Source organism: Pseudochaenichthys georgianus, chromosome 6, assembly GCF_902827115.2.
Source record: "Pseudochaenichthys georgianus chromosome 6, fPseGeo1.2, whole genome shotgun sequence".
Lineage (NCBI taxonomy): Eukaryota > Metazoa > Chordata > Actinopteri > Perciformes > Channichthyidae > Pseudochaenichthys > Pseudochaenichthys georgianus.
Window position 1 is genome coordinate 44,920,339 of NC_047508.1, and position 24,894 is coordinate 44,945,232.

The 24,894-nt window shown below is 43.0% G+C and overlaps 1 pseudogene; it reads left to right on the plus strand.

The window, feature by feature from the left end:
* Positions 1 to 19,441: 19,441 nt before the first annotated feature.
* LOC117448537 (E3 ubiquitin-protein ligase TRIM21-like) lies at positions 19,442 to 20,604 on the plus strand (annotated as a pseudogene).
* Positions 20,605 to 24,894: the final 4,290 nt, after the last annotated feature.

Below are 24,894 nucleotides of genomic sequence, written 5' to 3' on the forward strand. Positions count from 1 at the left end.
GCTTCCGATCATTTGATTTTGACAATCTGCCGATACCGATTTTTTCCAATCTTTATGCAATGCATTAAGAGAAAAAAAAAAGGTAACAGATAACGGCTGGTCATCCAACGTGATGAATTCAGCTATCTTGGCTGTTATTTTTTTGGCCTTCTCTCTGTTCTGGGGCAGTTTCTCTTTCCTTTTGAAAGTTTCTGAAAGTGTCGGTTGTTCCAGTGCCGTTCCCTGAGTGGCCGCTGTGTACTCGTCGTGTTGTTTGTTTCTCAGGTGGCGTGTTAGATTGGTCGTGTTGAACGTAGCTCTGTTCTTTCCGCCTTGCAAACATTGCATCTGGCTGTTACACTGCCTTCCCTTTCAATTTTATAATACTTCCAAACTGCTGACATTTTCTCTGTCCCGACTCCCGAGTCACCAGCTGAACGTAGCCTCTCGTTAGCGTACTGCTACTATTAGACACTGCGCCCACTCTGTTGCCAGATTTCAGAGGAATAAGCAACCAGGTCTGAAAACAAGCCCAACAGAAGCAACACATACATGATGTATAATTTTAAACCAAAACTAAGGCCTCAGGATGACTTTAAGACGTGAACATGGTCATTTTTGTTTTGTAACATTAAATAAAAATATTTTATAAAAAAAAAATCCCGATCCCCGATCGAGGAGCGGACAGTGTGAGCTGGGTTACTGGTGTCGTTTCCTGGTTGCTGCGTGGGGTCTGCGAGACAGCGACATACCGCGGAACTCAGCCTGAACTGTGAGTGGAGGTCCACGGAGCCGCGGCTGAGAAAAGATAAGGCTGAGTGAGTGTGTGAGGAGCTCCACGGATTGGTCCATTTGGACCTGGGCATGGTTACGACACTATACTCAGGAAGAAGAAAATGGAAAAAGAGAAATCTCCAACGAGGCGTTCTGGGGCAGCATAGACAGGTCTTTTCTGTGTTAGAGTTTTACTCGCTGCAGGGTGTACTTTGAGGGTTTGTGACTCTGCAGACCGTTCACATGCAGAAGAAGCATCACAACACAAGGGGACTGGTCATAGCCAGAAAAGCATGACATGGGACCTTTAAAGTCACAACATTTTTTGTCAAACTGAGTTTATACATGCAGACAGATTTTTCTCATGTGAATTGTCGTGGGACTAACTAATTGTCCTCTTTTTTTGTTGCACATGCAGATTTGACTTGGAAAATGTCAGGTGCAGAAGAGTCTCCAGGGTCAGGTTCAGAAGAGTCTCCGGGGTTGTGCTCAGTCTCAGGTTATAAATGTCGCTGGTTCTGGTCCTCCACAGTCCTCTCCACCAGCTTCTGTTTCCAGGTGTTCAGCTGAGCTGCTGGCTGGGTTCCAGTCTGAGTTTATTGAAGCTGTGAGGACTGACGACCAACACACTTATGTCTTGACCGAACGACTCCAGGTGAGTCTTTTGTCACAAATACTGCAGCTGAATGGTTTCTCTCCTGTGTGGATTCTCATGTGGTCCATGTCATTTATTTCAGAAACACTTTTTGATATATTCTATGGAATGCTCTTAACATCCCGATGGCAATGAATATATTAAATGCTTTGACAATAAATACATACAAAAAATTCATCTGTGGAAGCCGTAGCACTGTAAAAAGCATGACCAATCATTTCAATCAATAGGATACGGCTGTAATAGGCCTAAGGCCTTTTAGTCGCTCATAAATAAGTAGATCACTGTTCTTTATATACTATGGATGCTGGCAACAGTCACATAGTCCAAATGTGGCCCGGCTAAAATAACTGGATGACCTACCTGCCTGTCAGCCTTCCATCTGGGCACAAACTTATCTCGTGCCCTCATTGGTCATGTGCGCGTTCGTGTGTGTTGGAGGAGGGGCTCTGTGAGGAAGTGGCAGATTTTTTCCGGCTGTGTATTTTCAAATTCTAGCGCACTCGAGCTGGTTTCTCCAAAAATACCTACCCCACCTTTAAGACGAGACACGGCGGGCAAAAACATTGTTTTTCATGCACTGGTCAATTTTGAGATGTTGTGCTATTTTGATTCCATAACATGTTTTCTTTCAGGCTTTTGGAAGGAAAACGTACAAAATACACATTTAGATGTTTATTTTTACTATAGTTTGTCTATTTGCGTCTGTAGATTTCTCCTAAATTCACCAAAAGTTAGCATCTGACGTAACATAAAGTACCGCGACCGCTGTTTGCACCATGTCATCAGAGGTATCGTTGGAAAGCTCCGTCTCTCCTGCACAATCTCATCGGACCCAAATATGGTCATTTCCTTTGTATCAGCAACCAATCGTGAAAGTACAAAGGGGTCTTAAACCAAAAAACAAAATCTCATTGGCTGGTGTCAATTTCTGACAACGTGATTCGTTCAGAAGCGTCACGTGGTGTACTAAAACACTTCCTGGTTAGCTTTCCGCTAGAAATTTAAATCTCAAAATGGCAAAAGAACAGCAAAAAAAACATTCACAGAGAAGACGACAACAATTGTCACTTGCACGAAGCAAGATTATACAAAAAACAAATGACCCTGTCTATGAAATACCTTCACGGAGTGCCTCGATGCGCAAGCTGTCATCCAAAGAACAGGAGGGTTTAGCTAGCGCCTCACTGCAATCTTTAAAGGTTGTTTTCTCAAATCGAGTTTTTACTCATATTCTGAGTGAGAAATGTCCACTTCAGTAGCACTTACATTCACCAAACCTTCCGGTTTTATTACTATTAATATTATGAAGGTTTTTACAGAAGGGTTTGTTTATAACATGTTATACCTAAAAACATGGCGACAACATTGATATTTTAGAGCTGTTACAGTATTTTCTGATTTATGGAGTGATAAAAAGAGATCCAAAATCCAAAAACTTTAGATTCTAATTAGTGTTGTCAAAATTATCGCGTTAACGGCGGTAATTAATTTTTTGAATTAATTGTGTTAAAATATTTAAAGCATGTGCCGAATGGCCCACCCCATACGTGCCACCAGTGGCAGCGCCAGGGTATGGCTGGGGTAGGCTACACCCATACCAAGAAATGGCTTAGCCCCGCCATGACAGATTATGTTAAAGTAAGCAAAATAAAGTCTGCCAACTCACGCGGAGTAAATTGCACAGACAGCAGTTAGTCAGATTGATTTCAGTAGCCACGGTTTTGAAAACTTTTGTCACGTAGTGATCGTCTTCTCAATAGAACATCTTTGATAACGGCGTGGTGTTGTTGCAGGAAGTCCCGACGGAGAATACTTTTGCTGTAGTACAAGGGTGCACATAACTGGTACGCAGTACCAGTTATGCAGTACCCCCAGTACCCCCCCCCCCCCCCCTTCACTGGAGAACTGCACTAAAACAGCTGATCACAACGTTCACACTCTGGTCAGGAAGTACTCCACTAGCCCCCCCCCCCCTCTGTCGACTTTCCTGAAGTACTCCCCCATTGATAGAAATCAACACGTAATGAATTAAGACCCCACGGTTTGATGATTGATAGGTGTGTGGGTTGTCTTTCATTTTGACACGCATACAAATGTTATAATAAACATAGATTCTCTATGTTAAATGGCCTATTTTGGACATAGTTCGAATGGTGATTAATCATGATTAATTAATTTTTAAGCTGTGGTTAATCTGATTAATAATTGTAATCGTTTGACAGCCCTAATTCTAATATGACTACAAAATGAAATAAGAATTTTTAACCTGGCTTTATCCAATGTTCAGATTTGTGTTCTGGAAATGTATTAAAATATGCGCATATTTAATGAGATGATGGTACATTTGCATATTTAAACATGCTATTTCAGAAAACTTGTAATACAAAAAACAATTGTCTTAATGCAAGTAATTCACTGGAGAAATCTCTAGTTGATACCTTTAAGTTAAACAAATCGTGTTTAAAAGGTTTTTCTCACAGACTGAGCAGCTGAATGGTTTCTCTCTAGGTCTTGAATCACTGACAGGGTCTTGCTTATTTCTCTGAGAGTTTGAACCTGGTTCTCTGGTCTCCTTCCAATCAGCCCTGTCTTCAGTCCCAGGTTCAGAAGAGTCTTCAGTGTTGTCCTCAGTCTCAGGTTGTAAATGTCTGTCTGGATCTGAGTTCCTAGCTGGTTCTGGTCCTCCACAGTCCTCTCCATCAGCTTCTGTTTCCAGGTGTTCAGTGTGTCTTTGATGAAGCTGAGAGGACTGAGGTTTCTCTTCATCATCTTCACTCTTCACAGGGACAGGAGTGAAAGTGGATTTGGTGACATCAGCCTCCTCCAACCCTTGAAGCTGCTCTCCCTCCTGATTGCTCCTGAGTTCCTCCTGTTCCTGCTTAATGTGTGGGGGGGGCTCTGCGTCCCCCTGGTCCAGACTGGCGCTCCACTCCTGCTGCTCAGGGGGAACCTCTTCTTTAACCACCACCAGCTGCTGGATGTCTGCAGGTAACAGGAAACACATATTCAGAGAAACTGTAGAGTATTAGAATTTTAAATCTAACCACGATTAACACTTAATTAACTCTGCAGCCTTTTTCCATTCCTTAAATGCTTGCCTATCATTTTGCTAAGTCCCGCCCCCTTTGTTTTTCTGTTGGCTCAATAGACTGTCAATCCCCTTTTTCCAGATGCCCTGAAGAGTTTCAGGACAACATGTGAGTTAGTACTGTAGCTGATCTAAAACATAGTTTCACTGCCGCTTAGCAAGGCGTCGTCGTTCACGGAGTGTGAGGCCTTAGCCTTATAGTTTGTGACCTGTCCGCAGAGTCGTTAGCTGAGAACTGGTGTTTCTCAGAGTAGTCGTTTAGCATCTCTCACCGCCTTGCTAAACCTGTACTTGAACTCATACAGGTGCATCGCAATACATTGAATATCATGGAAAAGTGCAACAGAAAGTCTGCAGACGATAAAGTGGATATGAAGGAGAGTGAGGACGGGATGGGAGAGGAGGCTCTGAGAGGTTCCTGTGTGACGGCGAGGGGACGAGCCAGAGGAAGAGAGGCGATGGGGAGGAAAACGCAAGATGCAAGCGTGCAGGTCCAGACACGGGGGAAAGAATGGAGAATTTAATTTCTCTCTTCCTCTTCGTAATCAACATCTTTTGCTTCATGTAATGGACATGGGCTTAAGAAGAAGGACAGAAGGGAGCAAGCTATTCCTTTGTGTGCCACGGACATTATCTGTTTTCAGGAGACACATTGGGATGAAAGGTGTGTCGAGGATGTTAAGAAGGGGTGGATGGGTGATGTGTTTGTAAATAACGGGGGTGTGAATGCTGGGGGGGGGGGCGATTTAAATTACAACGGGTGGTAGAGAATGTGAGGAAAGTTGAGGATGATGATGTGGAATGATTGGTGTTTGAGGATATGGAGGACGTGTCTAAGCTAATCAATGTATATGCGCCGAATGAGGAAAAGGGGAGGGGGATGTTTTTTGAGGGTTTGGGAAGTGTGGGGAAACTGTGGTTGTTGGTGATTTCAATGTGTGGTGTGGGAGAATAGATGTGTTTTAAAAGTGATTCTTCACGGGGTATGTTACAAAAGGTAATGAGGGATAACGGTATGGAGGGAGAGAAATGTGTATGGACGGGTTTTTCTAGGAAGCAGGTGGTTGAGGGGTTTTAAAACAGACTAGGATTGATCTATAGCATTAAGTATAGTAGTGTGAGAAATAAGAGAGGGAGAAAAGAGTTGGATAAAGAGGCAGAGAAGGTTGAGGTAGAGACGGGGAGAGATGTAGGAGAATATCATGGGTTGAGGGATGAGTTGGGTGAGAGAGAGGACGAGGTGTGTGGGAGCAATAGCTCGGAGGAGGGCTAGATATTTAGTGGAGGGGGAGAAACGTACGGGTTCCTTTTTGGGGTTGGAAAAAGAAACATGGTGCCTCTACTTCTGGAGCTATACAAACGTTTAGAAGAGAGGGCTGAATTGCCGGCTACCAACGGGGGTGATCAGTATTTTGTTTAAAAAGGGTAGAATTATAGGCCACTGAGTATGTTACATAGTGATTACAAAATGTTAGCAAGGGTGTTGGCTAATGGGATCAAGAGGGTGATAGGTACAGTAGTGGGGAGCGCGCAGGCATGCAGCATACCGGGCAGGGATATTAGTGACTCAATCAGTAGTATAAGGCATGTGATAAGTTATCTGAAGGGAGCTAAAGGTGGGGTGGTTGTAAGTTTAGTTTTGAATAAAGCTTTTGATAGGGTGAATCATGGGTATTTGTTTAAGGTGTGAGAGAAGGCGGGGCTTGGGAGGAGGCTAGTGGGATGGATCAGGAGAGTTTATGGTAGAGCGGGTAGTTGTGTAAAGGTGAATGGGATTTTAACTAATGTGTTTAGGCTAGAGAGGTCAGTCCGGCATGGAGGCCCTCTCGGCGATGCTGTATGCGTTGTCAGCGGAGCCACTGGCAGGCCTGCTGCAGCAGAATGAGGATGTGGAGGGAGTGGAGGTACGGGGGAAAGGAAAGCTGGGTGTATCCGTGTGCTCATGACACCACGATAACAGTTAAGGATATGGGGCGCATGAAAGGAGTGTTTGATAGTGTGGGTATATATAGTAGGGCTTCAGGGGCGAGGGTATATGGAAGGTGTTTTCGGGATGTGTTAAATAAGTGTGGGGGATAGAGGTATTTTGATGAGCTTTAAGAAAGGGTGGATGAGTGAGTTTCAGAGGGAAGTGGTGAGTGCTTGGTGGGGGGTTTGTCGAATGTGTGAGCGCAAAACAAGTGTGGAAGCAACCCATCTTCCTGAATCAAAGGATTGTGAAGGAGCAAAAGGTTATCTTCAACAGAAGATACATGTTTTTTGTTTTAATCATTTTAAATTGAGGGAGAAATGATGGGTGTCTCCGATACGTTTTAAAAGGGTAGATTCATGCTTTAATTACTGTATGTTGGTACAGAATGTATTGACAGTTACTGCGAGAATCAACAATATCTGATCATTAAACATTAGGCTGCAGTGGTTTAACAAACGAGGGAAATGAAGTTGTTACATCTCAGCTGTCTGTGTGATGTTAACTTTATGTTGTCCACCTCTGCACACTGCTTGTATAGTTTGAATAAAGTCGACAAAGAGCCAATGGATTTTTTTTTTAAACAATTTTTGTCTTTTTACAAATGTTTGATCTGTTTTCACTAGTTCTCAATTTAAGTAAAGTAGCTTAAAAAAATGTACTTGACTATTTCCATTTGTATATTTCTACCTCACGACATTCAACCCAGTCTCACGGCATTTCGTGTTATAGTCACGACATTTAATCGATTGATTGATTTCGCGTTCACCAACACGATTTCCCCCTTTTTTTGTGACGATTTTTAAAGCAATGTATTTCTATTGGTAGTATGTTATTGTCTTTTTGTCCGGTCGGGTCGTGGAAGACCGGAAGCGGTGTGGTTCATAAAAACATGTTCTCACTCAATATCAAGCCACGATTATTGTTTTTATTTTACATCGTATAATGTCGGACTTTTTTTGCCTTCTGTGAGGAAAAGCAATGGCTCAGTCTCAAAATACTGAAATCTGTATTTTTTTTAATCTTTTTCCTTCTAATTTGTTATTCTTTTCTAATAACATTATTTACTCACCAATAACACACAATTATCCTTGTTTTTATTTATTTGTTTAATTCCATAATCTCTGGCTTTTTTGGCGTCTGTCAGGAACTGAATTTCAAAATAAAAATAACCGGAAACAGACGTAGGCCTATAAGGGACATTTCGAGCATCATTGCGATACACAGCAACTGAACTGATTACCCAATATCCTCAGCTTGAAGCTCGCTGATTGGATGTTTTAGCCGCAATGCATGTAGGGATATGGTGTTAATGCATACTTGCCAACCCTCCTGATTTTCGCGGGAGACTCCCGATTTCATAGCCCTCTCCCGTTTTCCTCCCGGGGTCATATTTCTCCCGATTTCTGACAAAATCAGATTTACTCACGACGGTTTCCACTCTGACTTTATTACAGCTACACCATTGTTTGGTTTCCATGGTAGCGCGTCTCTTTAGTAGGGTGCAACTGAAAGTCTGAGAGGGTGAGGAAGATAGTCATAGAAAACAGAACAAGAATCAACAACTCTACCCTCTGCTCACTCCTTTCCATATGCTCCATCAGGGATGGTGCTAGGCCGTAAGGCAGTGCACTTACAACTACAATAAGCATGTTAATGTTAATCTAACAGCTCCGGCGATCCACTAGCACCCCCCCCCCCCCCCCCCCCCAACGGTGGTTTTGAAATGCTCCCGATTTCGGAGGTCTCAGGGTTGGCAAGTGTTAATACAATATGAAATCCGAAAAACATTTCGGACTTTAGGATGGCCTAAGACACTACACTACCCATAATCCCCAGCTATCATTTGGGACTAGTCCTCGTGCATGATCTTCAAGCTCGGGGATCAAACAGCTCTTTGAAATGGAACGAAACCACGGCAGACTATCCAAAACTGGATTCGAACGGGACCAGCCTGGATGTGTATTATGTGTGTATTATGTGTATCTTCTGGGATTCAGATTTTTTTTTTTTCAGATATTTTCATTTTCCCATTAGCATGCAGCGCTAACACTCAGAGCTAACGCTGTACTGTGTAAAGAAGCAGGAAATAAAAAAAGGAACTTTGAAAAGAGTTTGAGCTCCAAACTGTTTCGGAAATAATAATTGATGTGGTTTGGAACATGATATGGAGTTTCTGCTTCTCTCTTCAGTTTTCTGCACACATGCAGCTCTGCTGGGGGCGTGGCCTCGTAGCTACTCACCCAGAATCAGCACTTTAGTAACAGGCAGAAATAGAAGGGGTGATCTGTTTGGTGTGTGGAACAAAACACTTCATAGACATGATTATTTATTTTTTTATATATATATAACTATACCTATAATATATGCCTAAAAATAGTATAATTGGAGATCTTTAAAGAGGACCTGTTTTGGTAGGTTTTCCCCCTCCTGTAGTGTTATAGAGTATTGGTGCATGTAAATGGTCTGCAAAGGCTAAAATCCCCTGGAGTTTCTCTGGTGTGTTAGTGTACCTGAGCGTCACTATGCTGCTCTGACTCTGGCGGAGACTCGAGGTCTGCTCACGACCTCCTCGTTGCTCTCTGTGTCGGAGGTGTTGGGAGAATCAGATCCAGGAACTCGTCCTGTCTCTGGCCCCGGAAACGGATCCTTTCCAGATGTTTCCGCATGGTGGGCGTCATTTAGCCGGTTGTTCTCTACCTGAACATGACTGCCGGCAGCACTGCAGACACTGAAGGAGGACAGGAACACATCATTAATATTAGGGTCTGAGACCAGAGGTCGGTGAAGACCCTATTGAATTGATAAACCTGCGAAAAACACCCAGAACAGAGAAAATGACCGGCAAAAGCACAGAAAAGGTTCGGAAATCATGACGGCTGATGGGCCGCGCGAGCCCAGACTGCAACTCGCATAATTGATATCGTTACGATCAATTTAGTCGCTCGCAACGCGAGCGATAACCATGCAAAACCCACAAAAAACAGGGTAAACGAGGGGCAAAAGCCCATTAAAAGTCGCCTAAATCATGACAGTAGGTAGCCCATGCGACTACAGTGACGTGGGCGTCAATGTAAATCGGAAAAACGCGATTTATCGCGTTTTTCGTCCTCCGCACAAAATCTATCTTCTCTTAGGGACTCTATCTGTACAGACTCGAAATTCGTCGGGTAGCATCTCGAGACATGGGCAACTAAAAGTTATGACGGAAGTTTTTTTCTTTCGCACGCCGTAGCCGTGATTTGGCGCCAAAGTTCACGTTCGCTCGATGCGAGGCGATCCCTCGCCGTGGAACACGATGATGTCATAATTCAAACTGACATACTCAGAACGCCACCAAACTTCCAACCTGATCTCACCTGAATGCGTGACTCCACCACGACTCCTTAACACCACAATGCGTGGTGGAGTCACGAACTTTGTTACATTTGCGTGTCTGCACCACGCAAACAACCCCAATGTAAAGTGAATGAGGCTCCTTTGTCGTGGTGCACACACGCATTTCTACAACGTCCCGCAGTGAGCTTTTATTCTATAAAACGTTTTTTTAACTCTACTTTATAGCTTGTAGTAACTCACGGGAGGCTTCTTTTATTTTATTTGTATTCATAATAATTAAAAAAATTCGTCAGAATGTAAAAATTACATTAGTTACGAATTTGTGTTCTCAAAAAACAGTGCATTGTGTGTAATGCAACTGTGATTTTTATTAAATTAGTTAGTTTTTAAGGAATGCCAGAGCTTCAGCTGTGTCAAATAGATTGTTCCCTTTAGTTAACGTTATTTAAAAGATAATGATCATGTCCCCTGTATTGTATTACGAGCGTCCATTCCCATTGGATAACGGAGAATTGTACACCCGGAAGTAAGAATTCTCCTTACTGTCGATTGATTTATGTGATATCTGCACTTGGAGGTGACTCTTGATCCTGATACAGCACATCCCAGCCTCATCCTGTCTGCTGATGGAAAACAAGTGAAAGATGGTGATGTGTGGAAGAATCTCCCAAACAATCCAGAGAGATTTGATACTTCTCCCAATGTCTTAGCAAAGCAGAGTTTCTCTTCAGGAAGATTTATTGCGAGGTTCAGGTTAAAGGGAAGACTAAGTGGGATCTAGGAGTGGCCAGAGAGTCGATCAACAGGAAGGGACAGATCTCACTGTCTCCTCAGGAAGGTTACTGGCTGATAGTGTTGAGGAATGAAAATGAGTACAAAGCTTGTGCTGGTCCTGGGGTCCGTCTCTCTCCGAAGTCTCAGCCTCAGAAGGTGGGGGTGTTTGTGGATTATGAGGAGGGTCTGGTCTCCTTTTATGATGTTGATGCTGCAGCTCTGATCTACTCCTTCACTGGCTGCTGCTTCAAAGAGAAACTCTACCCATTCTTTTGTCCCTGTAACAACAATGGTGGTAAAAACTCTGCCCCTCTGATCATCTCTCCTGTCAATCACACCGAGTAGAACAACCCTTTGATTTGAAATCAGGTTCAATATCATGTAATGTTATAAATGTATGTGTTTTAGGGGATGGACGTAGTTTACACTTTATTATCAGATTGAGATCAATGCATATTCTTCTGTAAATGTTTTCATTGCTGCTTCATCAGCAAACCCATTCGACTACACAGTTTGAACAAATCTCATGAATTCTAAAAACTCTATTACCTGCCTTTGAAACTGTAATATCATAGAAGAAAAACATATTGAACGAGAGAATGCAATTCCTGAAGAAGTGGGAATGCTTTATGCTGAAATGTAATGTGTAAGAAGAAAGTGAAGAATTGAGATTGAAATGATACATGAGAAGAAAAGAAAGTAAAAAGGCACCAAATAATATAATTAAGAACACCATGAGCTGTTCTCCGATGAGCTGAACATACCTCTTCACAGTCGAGATAGTTTATAGGAAGTGTGCCATAATGGTGTGTGTGTGTGTGTGTGTGTGTGTGTGTGTGTGTGTGTGTGTGTGTGTGTGTGTGTGTGTGTGTGTGTGTGTGTGTGTGTGTGTGTGTGTGTGTGTGTGTGTGTGTGTGTGTGTGTGTGTGTGTGTGTGTGTGTGTGTGTGTGTGTGTGTGTGTGTGTGTGTGTGTGTGTGTGTGTGTGTGTGGCTGATTTGATATGAGGGACATCTGAGGATACATTTAATTTGTTTTAGTTTTTTCATAGATCTTTTCTTGGATGTATTTTCTTTCTTGTTGGTATTAGTTCATTTAATTATTTGTGGAGCAAGTACATGTTTGGTGTCATGTTGAAAATAATCTTGAATGTAATTAAACCCCTACTCCTATGCTCAATAAAAGTATACAGAAAAATATGAAAGTCCGTTGTATGCACTATTTAATTTCTATTCTGTTATTTCTTTCAATATTTGTATTTTATTTAATTGTTTTATGTTCTATATATATTCATGTTGCATTGTGGGAGGAGCCCGGGTTTTGCATTACCATGTCTACACTGTAGCTACTGTGCACACGAGGATAACGTCTTTGAATTTGTCAGAAAGACACCTGAACACAACACAGAGGAATATTAAAGTGGCATTTAAAAACATTTAGCCTTCTTCAAATGTAATTTGACTCTAATAGCAGAATAAGCAGCATGGTAGCTGTGTTATCACATGAATACATGGCTGATGTGACAGTAATGGAGATGGACACATTGTGTTTTTAATGGTTTTCTATTGAATGTATTTAGGACCTTACACACGTACACAATTGTGATGTTAACAAGAACCATCAAGCTCCAGATGATATCACAGCAAAAAGGCATATGATTAGTTAAGTTTAGCCTAAATGCGTTGTTACCATTAGCTTAATAACCAACAAGCAGCTGAAATACAAACGTTAGTTTTGAAAGTGAATTTCAGCAGACAGGGATCAGCCAGACAGCCTTAATGAACGATGTGAAACTACAGAGAGAGGAGTGATCAAACTACTCTTGTTTAGTCTTAAAACATCTCTATTAAACTTTATACTATTAAAAAAACACAGTCTAATCTTTGGAAATACTCAGAAATGGTGGCGTTGACAGGAAACCCAGAGCTCGTTGACTCTTGCTAAACTAAATGAAAAGCTTTCAGATGTACTTTAAAACTGAGCGCTGTTTTTATCTGTGTTCAACAAGCTCACGCTGCAGACCAGTCGGACTTGTTCAGCCACATGTTTTTATAGGGCGATACATTTAAATGCTGGTTACCATGTTGACAACCAGTTTGTTGGCCCCAGAAAAAGAGATGCACACCAAATGAGAAATAATAAACTGAGTTAGATTACAATTATTTACAAATGAAAGGTACACTCAGTATGGAAGTTGGAATTAGTGACGTCAACGTAAAAAACAAACTACCGACTAAACCCCAATATTAATCGAACTGATTTTATTGACTTGAAAATGATTGTATAGCTTCCTCTAAGAAAGTAAACTCCGCTCCACGGAGCACCAACGTCTGGACCTCCGACAAATGAATTTAAAATGAAGGCAGCTCTGATCCATTTTTTATGTCCAAGTCTGTTCACAGTTTCCACAAACAAGTCCTTAAACACTACAGAGCCCTAACCTTGTTCCTGTTAGTGTTCACTTCCTGTCTGTAGCCCTTACCGTGTTCCTGTTAGTGTTCACTTCCTGTCTGTAGCCCGTACCGTGTTCCCGTTAGTGTTTAGTTCCTGTCTGTAGCCCATACCGTGTTCCTGTTGGTGTTTACTTCCTGTCTGTAGCCCTTACCGTGTTCCTGTTAGTGTTCACTTCCTGTCCGTAGCCCTAACCGTGTTCCTGTTAGTGTTCACTTCCTGTCTGTAGCCCGTACCGTGTTCCTGTTAGTGTTCACTTCCTGTCTGTAGCCCTAACCTTGTTCCTGTTAGTGTTCACTTCCTGTCCGTAGCCCTAACCGTGTTCCTGTTAGTGTTCACTTCCTGTCTGTAGCCCATACCGTGTTCCTGTTAGTGTTTACTTCATGTCTGTAGCCCTAACCTTGTTCCTGTTAGTGTTCACTTCCTGTCCGTAGCCCATACCGTGTTCCCGTTAGTGTGTACTTCCTGTCTGTAGCCCGTACCGTGTTCCTGTTAGTGTTCACTTCCTGTCCGTAGCCCATACCGTGTTCCTGTTAGTGTTTACTTCCTGTCTGTAGCCCGTACCGTGTTCCTGTTAGTGTTTACTTCCTGTCTGTAGCCCGTACCGTGTTCCTGTTAGTGTTCACTTCCTGTCTGTAGCCCGTACCGTGTTCCTGTTAGTGTTCACTTCCTGTCTGTAGCCCATACCGTGTTCCTGTTAGTGTTTACTTCCTGTCTGTTTGCTTCTGGTATCCGACGTCCAGCACTCCATCTTTTAACCTCTTTCTCTCTCTTGATCCTCTTTAGTCTTTATAGTGCTTAACATCGGTCTGTACTACTGTCATATTGACCTCTGAAATTTCCCAATCAGAATCAAGCATTCAACGAAACCGTGTAATAAGCAGTGTTAAATGTACGCAGCATGTTGTCAGTGCCAAAGAAAAGACAACAAATATAACTAACTATCTTTGTCACGAGTCTGACACAATGGCGTTTAGGCATCCATTACATGACTGTCTGAAGTGCTTCACTCATACTGATGTTATCTCCTCTAACCTTCCTGTGTCACTGACAGCGACCCAGGCAGGCAGACCAGCTGCAGACAGAGTGCAGAAGGGATTTACAGGAGCCACATGCAAGGTCGTTTAGGAGCAAAAACAAGAATACATAGGCCTTTGACTTTATTAACAGAACGAAAAATTAAGTGGTTTGGCTGTAATAATAAACACAAGGATGATTGAGGATACATGTACATCAATTTATAGCGGGGTAGGAAGTACTCGATCATTAATTGAAAACATAAATAAATAAAAATAATGTCCTTTTTTAAAAGTCAAATATATTATTGAATATATAATTATTGATACAATTTTATTAAATCACTATTTAGTTGATTCATTTATTTTGTACTATCTGCAGTAACAAACTACCTGTGAACAATTCATTTATTGGAGTGAAAAGTGCATTAGGTCCTGCTGATATTTTTGTGGGAAAGTACAAATAAAGATTTAAATGGAAAAGTGGAAATATCTCAGTACACAAGTACAGTACCTGAACACATGCACCTTTTTACTCTCCCTGTCATGGTCCTGTGTGCTTTTTAACTATATATTCTAGTTGGCTCAAATTAATGTTTGTAAGTTAATCTTTGTTATTTATTCCTAATAAGATTTAGTCTGAACAATTTAATATCATATTTGATTCATTTATTAGTGTTGAGAAAAAGATCTCTATGGTATCTCTTACTTTCTCAGCACATCTAATAATAATAATAATACATTTATTTTGGGGGGCGCCTTTCATATCACCCAAGGACACCTTACAGGGTTACGGATTTACAGTTTACATTTACAATTTTACCTTACAAATTAAAACAGTGGATTTAGTGAAGTATCAGCCGTGGTAAGACAAGACAAACAACAGGAAATTGACTACAAAAGGACACAGGGTACAGATTATAGAGAAAATGCCAGTTTGAACTGGTGGGTTTTGAGTTGGGTTTGGGATGTCGTTATGGAACCAGACTGTCGGATGTGTCGTGGCAGGGTGTTCCAGAGTCTGGGAGCCGAGCAGCTGAAAGCTCGAGCACCCATGGTTTTGAGGCGATAGCTTGGGACGGTGAGAAGTCCTACGGACGAAGAGCGGAGGGTGCGGGAGGGGGTGTACTCCTGAAGGAGGTCAGAGATGTAGATGGGGGCAAGGTTATGGACAGCTTTGTATATGAGTAGAATGTGTCTGTAGTCAATACGGTAGCGTACAGGAAGCCAGTGTAGCTGAGTGAGAACGGGGGTGATGTGGTCGGATGAGTTGGTGCGGGTGATGATCCGGGCAGCAGAGTTCTGGATTATTTGCAGTCTATTGAGGAGCTTGATGGGAAGGCCAGTCAGAAGTGCATTGCAGTAATCAATCCTGGATGTGACGAATGAGTGGACCAGGATTTCAGTGCTGGGTTGGGACAGAGATGAGCAGAGTCTGGAGATGTTCCGAAGATGAAAGAAGGCGTTGCGGGTGATGTTTTTTATGTGTGGTGCAAATGAGAGGGAGCCGTCCAGAATGACACAGAGGCTTTTCACTTGGGCAGCGAATGGTATGGGGAAGCCGTCGATGATAATGTTTGATGCTGGGGTGATATGTGAATTGGTGAGGGTGGATTTGGAGCCGATGAGCAGGGCCTCAGTTTTGCTACCGTTAAGCTTCAGGAGGTTCCTGCTCATCCAGCTCCTGATGTCCTCAAGGCAGGTGGTGAGGGAGGTTGGGGGGAGGGCAGTGGTGGGTTTGGAGGAAATGTAGACCTGTGTGTCATCGGCGTAGCAGTGGAAATTAACCTCATGGTGACGGAGGATTTTGCCCAGGGGGAGGAGATATATTATGAATAGGAGTGGACCCAGTACTGACCCCTGGGGGACACCCAGTGAAATAGCACTTTCTTGTGACTTGTGATTACCGAGTTGTACAAACTGTTGTCTGTCAGTGAGGTATGATGAGAACCAGGATAGTGCAACACCAGTGATCCCAATGCCAGCCAGGCGGTCCAGGAGTAGTGGGTGAGAGATGGTATCGAATGCAGCGCTGAGGTCAAGGAGGATGAGGATGGTGAGAAGTCCGGAGTCAGCTGCACGGAGGAGGTCGTTGGTGATTTTAACCAGGGCTGTTTCAGTACTGTGTTTTTGGTGGAAACCAGATTGGAAGGGTTCATGGAGGTTGTTTGTGTCAAGATGGGACTGAAGCTGTGCGGCAACCACCCTCTCAAGGGTCTTGGAAATGAAGGGTAGGTTGGAGATGGGCCTGTAGTGGTTTAGATCGGCTGGGTCAGTACCGGGTTTTTTAAGGATGGGAGTGATTGCAGCCAGTTTGAGGGAGGTGGGTACAATTCCAGAGGTGAGGGAGGAGTTAATTATGTCAGTGATCATGGGTGATATGGCTGGTAGGCAAGCCTTGACCAGGGTGGTGGGAAGAGGATCAAGCTGACAGGTGGTGGTTTTAGCTTTACGGATGAGCTCTGAGATGGTGTATTCCGATGCTGGGGTGAAGATGGAGAGGGAGCTGATGAGTGATGGACCAGTGGTAGACATCCAGGGTGGATCACTTGAGGAGGTGCATGCTGAGGCCAGCTCTAGGTGAATGGTGTTAATTTTGGAGTGAAAAAATTGCAGAAAGTCAGTACATTGGTCAATGGAGATATCTGGAGGGAGGGTTTGAGGAGGCTGAAGTAGGTGACTGACTGTGGAGAAAAGAACTCTGTTGTTACCAGTGCTGATGAGGTTGGAGTAATATGAGGACTTGGCATTGGAAAGCGCGTTCTTGTAGAGGTGAAGGTGATCCGAGTACATTTGCGTGTGAACTGAGAGTCCGGTGCTCTTGCACAGCCGCTCCAGTCGGCGGCCAGTTGTTTTGAGCTGACGTAGCTCAGAGGTGAACCAAGGGGGTGAATGAAACTTTGCGAGTTTTCAGGGGAGCCAGGGAAGTGAGGGAAGAGGAGAGACAGTTATTATAGTGATTCACCAGGTCAGCAGGGTGGGTGGATGTTGGAGGATTGGGGTAGAAATTAATCAGAGTGGTGAGATCTGTGGGGTTAATGTGTTTAATGTTTCTGAAGGTGATGGACCGTTGTTCTTTGGTTTTGGAAAGGGGGGCATGGATATCAAAAATTACAGCTTTATGGTCAGAAATTGGGAATTCAATGACAGCAAGGTTAATGGGAGTGATGCCAGTGCAGCAGAGTAAGTCCAGTATGTGACCTTTGTTATGTGTTGGGAGGTTGACATGTTGTGTGATATCGAGGCAGTCCAGGAGTGAGATGAAATCATTTGCAAAAACATTGGATGGGTCGTCAATGTGGATGTTAAAGTCACCTAAGAGGATAACAGTAGGGGACATTGCACATACAGATGTTAGTAATGATGAAAATTCAGTGAGAAAAACAGCAGAGGGCTTCGGCGGTCTGTAGATGGAAATAATGATGATGGGTTTGGGGCCAGTGAGTTTTACAACTAAGCATTCACAAGAGGAGTGATGGGGGACAGTGACAGCAATGACTTTAAAGTGTTCACGGTGCAACACAGCAAGCCCCCCCCCCTCCCAGTGGCACGGGGTTTACTAATAAAAGCATAACCCGGAGGGACAGCTGCATTAAGCTGGGAGAAGTCATCAGACTGTTGCCAGGTCTCAGTGAGGCATAACAAATCAAGCTTTTTGTCCATAATGAAGACAGAAACCAGCTGGGGCTTATTGGTGAGGGATCTTATGTTAAACAGACATAGTTTCAGACAGGTAAGTTGTGCGTATGTGGATGCTTTAGACAGGGGGGATAACACACTGTGATTGAGAGCACGGGCAATGCGAGGGGGGCGTGGCTCAGTGGACCAGAAAGAGCAGATTGTTTTGTTATTGCTGTGTTTTGTGTACTCAAAGTTTCGTCCACATCCACGGTGAATGTATCTTGGTCGTTTGAGAATAGTAGAGTGATGGGCAAGCAGAGCTGGAGGGGTCCTGGAGTAAGACCGGAGACGTAGCAGCTCCGTTGCAGAGTAACGCAGCGGAAGAGACGTGCTCGTTACCGTGAGACACAGAGCGCTCCATATGAGCAGTTTAAAAATCCACATGATGAGTTCAAAACAAAAACAATGTAATCCAGCGGTTTGATGATCCAATTGGTTGAAGTGAAGCGACAAACCTGCACTGCTGAGGCGGGCGAGTATTCGTGTTCGTTGTAGCCGCAGGTTTTCTCTCGAGGCGGAGAAACCAGATGTATGGCGCTGGGGACGAGTGACAGGTTAGCCAGTAGTAGCTAACCTGTGTGGGGCGGCCTTCGTGTTGGCAGCAATCCACAGGGGGATATGTGCACCCAGGAGAGCTGGCAGAATGGCAGCGGACAGATCCGAACAGGTGTGCTTTGCAGGGCGCACCAGATCAGGCCATCAGGTGAAATAGAGCACGGCCCAAGTAGTCCAGTACGGTGAGCCGTGTACCGGCGCGGCTAGCTTCAAGCTACCGAGTGACAGCACAGTAGCATTAGCACGTGTACGGATTGTTAAACGGCTAAATTAATCGTCACAATCTTAGATGGGACAGACGGGTTTGTAGCTGACGGATTTGGAGTCCAGTTGCACAAGACAACATTCAACAGAAACAGCACGAAACAATCGACAGACAACAGGAGGCGCGGCAGCAACTTGCCAGCGGTCCCTCACTTCCGGGGAAAAAAATAAAAATAAAAAATCTGGGCTCTAATTCACTTTCACTCAGTTTGATTCCAAATAAACAAATTATTAAAAATATATGTTTTTAGTCCTCAGAGTGAAGACATGTCTGCTGCCAGCTGTCTGCTGACTGAAGATCAGTTTCTGTGCTCCATCTGTCTGGATGTGTTCACTGATCCAGTCAGCACACCATGTGGACACAACTTCTGTAAAGCCTGCATCTCTCAACACTGGGACACTAAAGTCCCCTATCAGTGTGCTAACTGTAAAAAGTTATTCTACTCAAGGCCTGAACTGCTGGTCAACACGTTCATCTCTGAGATGGCTTCTGAGTTCAGACAGTCAGCTCAACAGAAAGCCAGCAGCAGCAGCTCAGAGCAACACGTTGTCAAACCAGGAGAAGTTCCCTGTGACGTCTGCACTGGAACCAGACTGAAGGCCCTGAAGTCCTGCCTGGTGTGTCTGGAGTCCTACTGTGAGACTCACCTGGAGCCTCACCTGACAAGAGCAGGCCTGAAGAAACATCAGCTGATCGACCCTGAGGAGAACCTGGAAGGCAGGATGTGTGTGAAGCACGATAAACTGCTGGAGCTGTTCTGTAAGACCGACCAGATGTGTGTCTGCATGCTCTGCACTGTTTTAGACCACAAGACACATGATGTTGTTCCTCTGAAAGAAGGATATTAAGGAAAGAAGGCTGAGCTGGGGAAGACAGAGGCTGAAACTCAGCAGATGATCCAGAAGAGACGACTGAAGATCGAGGAGATGAATCGCTCAGTGGAGCTCAGTAAGGAAGGAGCAGACAGAGAGATAGCAGATGGTGTTCAGGTCTTCACCGCTCTGAAGGAGTCTGTTGAGAGAAGCCAGGCCGAGCTCATGGACACCATCAAAGAGAAGCAGAGAGAGACAGAGGAACAGGCTGAAGGCTTCATCAAAGAGCTGGAACAGGAAGTCTCTGAGCTGAAGAAGAGAAGCTCTGAGGTGGAGCAGCTCTCACGCTCTGAAGACCAGCTCCACCTCCTCCAAAGCTTCACGTCCCTGAACGCTGCTCCACCCACCAAGAACTGGACAGAAGTCAGGGTCCGTCCACCTTCATATGAGGGGACTGTGGGGAGAGCTGTGACTCAGCTGGAGGAGACGCTCAGGAAACAGATGAAGAAGCTTCTTGAGGTGGAGCTGAAGAGGGTCCATCAGTCTGAGGTGGAGCTGAAGAGGGTCCAGCAGTCTGAGGTGGAGCTGAAGAGGGTCCAGCAGTCTGAGGTGGAGGTGACTCTTGATCCTGATACAGCACTTCCCAGACTCATCCTGTCTGCTGATGGAAAACAAGTGAAACATGGTGATGTGAAGAAGAATCTCCCAAACAATCCAGAGAGGTTTGATACTTCTCCCAATGTCTTAGCAAAGCAGAGTTTCTCTTCAGGAAGATTTATTGCGAGGTTCAGGTTAAAGGGAAGACTAAGTGGGATCTAGGAGTGGGATCTAGGAGTGGTCAGCGAGTCGATCAACAGGAAGGGAAACATCTCACTGTCTCCTCAGAAAGGTTACTGGACGATAGTGTTGAGGAATGAAAATGAGGACAAAGCTTGTGCTGGTCCTGGGGTCCGTCTCTCTCTGAAGTCTCAGCCTCAGAAGGTGGGGGTGTTTGTGGATTATGAGGAGGGTCTGGTCTCCTTTTATGATGTTGATGCTGCAGCTCTGATCTACTCCTTCACTGGCTGCTGCTTCAAAGAGAAACTCTACCCATATTTTGGTCCTTGTTACAACGATGGTGGTGAAAACTCTGCCCCTCTGATCATCTCTCCTGTCAATCACACCGAGTAGAACAACCCTTTGATTTGAAATCAGGTTCAATATCATGTAATGTTATAAATTAATGTGTTTTAAGGGATGGGCGTTGTATACACTTTATTATCAGATTGAGATCAATGCATATTCTTCTTTAAATGTTTTCATTGCTGCTTCATCAGCAAACCCATTCGACTACACAATTTGAACAAATCTGATGAATTCTAAAAACTCTATTACCTGCCTTTGAAACTGTAATATCATAGAAGAAAAACATATTGAACTAGAGAATGCAATTCCTGAAGAAGTGGGAATGCTTTATGCTGAAATGTAATGTGTAAGAAGAAAGTGAAGAATTGAGATTGAAATGATACATGAGAAGAAAAGAAAGTAAAAAGGCACCAAATAATATAATTAAGAACACCATGAGCTGTTCTCCGATGAGCTGAACATACCTCTTCACAGTCGAGATAGTTTATAGGAAGTGTGCCATAATGTTGTTTATAAGGTTTTGGTGTGTGTGTGTGTGTGTGTGTGTGTGTGTGTGTGTGTGTGTGTGTGTGTGTGTGTGTGTGTGTGTGTGTGTGTGTGTGTGTGTGTGTGTGTGTGTGTGTGTGTGTGTGTGTGTGTGTGTGTGTGTGTGTGTGTGTGTGTGTGTGTGTGTGTGTGTGTGTGTGTGTGTGTGTGTGTGTGTGTGTGTGTGTGTGTGTGTGTGTGTGAACAGCTGATTTGATATGAGGGACATCTGAGGATACATTTAATTTGTTTTAGTTTTTTTCATAGATCTTTTCTTGAATGTGTTTTCTTTCTTTTTGGTATTAGTTCATTTAATTATTTTTGGAGCAAGTACATGTTTGGTGTCATGTTGAAAATAATCTTGAATGTAATGTAATTAAACCCCTACTCCTATGCTCAATAAAAGTATACAGAAAAATATGAAAGTCCGTTGTATGCACTATTTAATTTCTATTCTGTTATTTCTTTCAATATTTGTATTTTATTTATTTGTTTTATGTTCTATATATATTCATGTTGCATTGTGGGAGGAGCCTGGGTCTTTAGTTTTGCATTACCATGTCTACACTGTAGCTACTGTGCACACGAGGATAACGTCTTTGAATTTGAATTTGTCAGAAAGACACCTGAACACAACACAGAGGAATATTAAAGTGGCATTTAAAAACATTTAGCCTTCTTCAAATGTAATTTGACTCTAATAGCAGAATAAGCAGCATGGTAGCAGTTTTATCACATGAATACATGTATGATGTGACAGTAATGGAGATGGACACATTGTGTTTTTAATGGTTTTCTATTGAATGTATTTAGGACCTTACACACGTACACAATTGTGATGTTAACAAGAACCATCAAGCTCCAGATGATATTACAGCAAAAAGGCATATGATTAGTTAAGTTTAGCCTAAATGCGTTGTTACTATTAGTTTGATAACCAACAAGCAGCTGAAATACAGACGTTAGTTTTTAAAGTGACTTTCAGCAGACAGGGATCAGTCAGACAGCCTTAATGAACGATGTGAAACTACAGAGAGAGGAGTGATCAAACTACTCTTGTTTAGTCTTAAAACATCTCTATTAAACTTTATACTATTAAAAAACACAGTCTAATCTTTGGAAATACTCAGACATGGTGGCGTTGACAGGAAACCCAGAGCGTGTTGACTCTTGCTAAACTAAATGAAAAGCTTTCAGATGTACTTTAAAACTGAACGCTGTTTTTATCTGTGTTCAACAAGCTCACGCTGCAGACCAGTCGGACTTGTTCAGCCACATGTTTTTATAGGGCGATACATTTAAATGCTGGTTACCATGGTTACAACCGGTTTGTTGGCCCCAGAAAAAGAGATGCACACCAAATGAGAAATAATAAACTGAGCTAGATTAAAGTTATTTACAAATGAAAGGTACACTCAGTATGGAAGTTGGAGTTAGTGACGTCAACGTAAAAAACAAACTACCGACTAAACCCCAATATTAATCAAACTGATTTTATTGACTTGAAAATTATTGTATAGCTTCCTCTAAGAAAGTAAACTCCGCTCCACGGAGCACCAACGTCTGGACCTCCGACAAGTGAATTTAAAATGAAGGCAGCTCTCCACAGACCACTGAAGCCTTTAAGAAAAGGCCTAAAAACCTTTCTTTAAAAAAAATTTGATTAAACTTTTGTTTCTTTCTTTTACGCCTCTTGTAGCACTTTAGGATTGCTTTTAGCAATGAAAGGTGCTTTACAAATAAAATGTATTATTATTACCTGAACACAACACAGAGGACTGGCAGACAGACACCTGAACACAACACAGAGGACTGGCAGACAGACAGCTGAACACAACACAGAGGACTCAGAAAGACACCTGAACACAACACAGAGGACTCAGAAAGACACCTGAACACAACACAGAGGACTGTTAGAAAGACACCTGAACACAACACAGAGGACTCAGAAAGACACCTGAACACAACACAGAGGACTGGCAGACAGACACCTGAACACAACACAGAGGACTGGCAGACAGACACCTGAACACAACACAGAGGACTGGCAGACAGACACCTGAACACAACACAGAGGACTGGCAGACAGACACCTGAACACAACACAGAGGACTGGCAGACAGACACCTGAAGAGAGATTATTTTCAACAGTGGAACGTTGCTAAGCAACCCCACAGTGACCAACAACATTAAAGTACCGCTTAAATATTATTACATCAGGTATAATTATCCAAAAATACAATCCTGTAGTAATCCTAGTGGTTTTATTCAAGTGACAGTTTAAATGCAGAACTTTCACTTGTAATTGAGTATTTTTCAGTGGTTGAAATATTTAAACTAAGAACGGTTTCTCAATTGCTATTCAAGTATACATTTGAGTTACTTGAACCTTGCTTTTTAATTTTCTATGCAACCTTATACTTCTACTCCACTAGCTTGAGTTACTCTTCAGATTATAACAGCAAAGCACTGACTCAACATTTTACTGCACGATAAATTACTTTTAGATGTGATGAAGTGTATTTTACTAATAGTGCCGAACTTTGACTTGTCCTGGAATATTTTCAGTGTGGTATTAGATCTTCTACTTCAGCTCAATCAGGAAAGTCTTTTTTGGGTTAAAGAAATGATAGAAATGTTAATAGTCTTTGGCTACCCCCCGGGGTCTAGACCAGAGGCGGATTTAGGATTGTAGGAGATCCGGGGCTTAGCCCAGGAGTCGTTGGGTTGGGGGGGGGGTGCAGGGGTACAGTGCTATTTGGTGGACCGAACATCCTTTAGGGGGGTCGTCGCCTCCTCTCGGGGGGTCCGGGGGCATGCTTCCCCGGGAAGATTTTTTTTTAAATATTGAAGTTGAAAGCATCAATCTGGTGCACTTTGAGAGCAACATTAACCCTTCCTTAATAACACCTTAAAGCGGACAAAAGACACTTTAGAACACTCATTAACACCCTTTAATGAAGCAAACTAATGCCTTAACTCACTCAAATAGTCGTTTACTTATTAAAGGGATAGTGGAAATTGAACCACAAATAGTTTCGTTTTAACTTATATACAAGCATAATTACGTACCAAAACAATCACACCTGATTAAAAAAATATAATAATTGCCTTACGCATGTTAGAAGCACTTTATTGCAGCTTCCCCGAACTTTTTTAGAAACGAAATGATGAGTCAGCCAAACCGGAAGTGAGGAAAACTCAGGAAGACGAAACAATAACAAACCACGGCGTCTATGCAGAATGAACGTGGAAGGGCAAATATACCAGACAAAGAAGAAGGATTGTACGAGGTATCCAGTGATGATAGCGAGTCAGAAACATCCTCTCGGCTTTCCTGCGAAAATGTAGTTTTAGGAACTGAATCTGAATCCGGTTCAGTAAGCGACGATGGTGAGAATATTGAGCCAGACGATGGACCATTACGTCCTTATTTGTTCGAGCCCGAGGAGATGGAGTTAGTTCACGGCATGGGCAATGGCGAGGATGACCAGGACCAGGCGCCAGATGATGCACCCCTACGCACAAATAATCTTGACTGGTAGGTCCCTAAGCATAGCTCACGCTAGGCGCTATATTATATATTGCAAAAGTTGGCATGCATGCACTGTAGGCCTATGGCTATGCGCGAGGATGACTGCATGTAGGGTACATTTCATAACATACCAGGGTCAGGTTCACATAAATTATCTTGTCACATTTATTATTGTATATGTAACAGCCTTATGGGCATTAATTACATGAATAAATGTAAATGAATTGTATACTAGCATGATATACAGCTAGAGCCAATCGGTCTTTTGACGTAGTATGGTCCTAATCCTAGGCTAGCCAGGCTGCCTGTCAAGTGTAGGCTGTACTCACAGTACTGTTAGTCTATCATG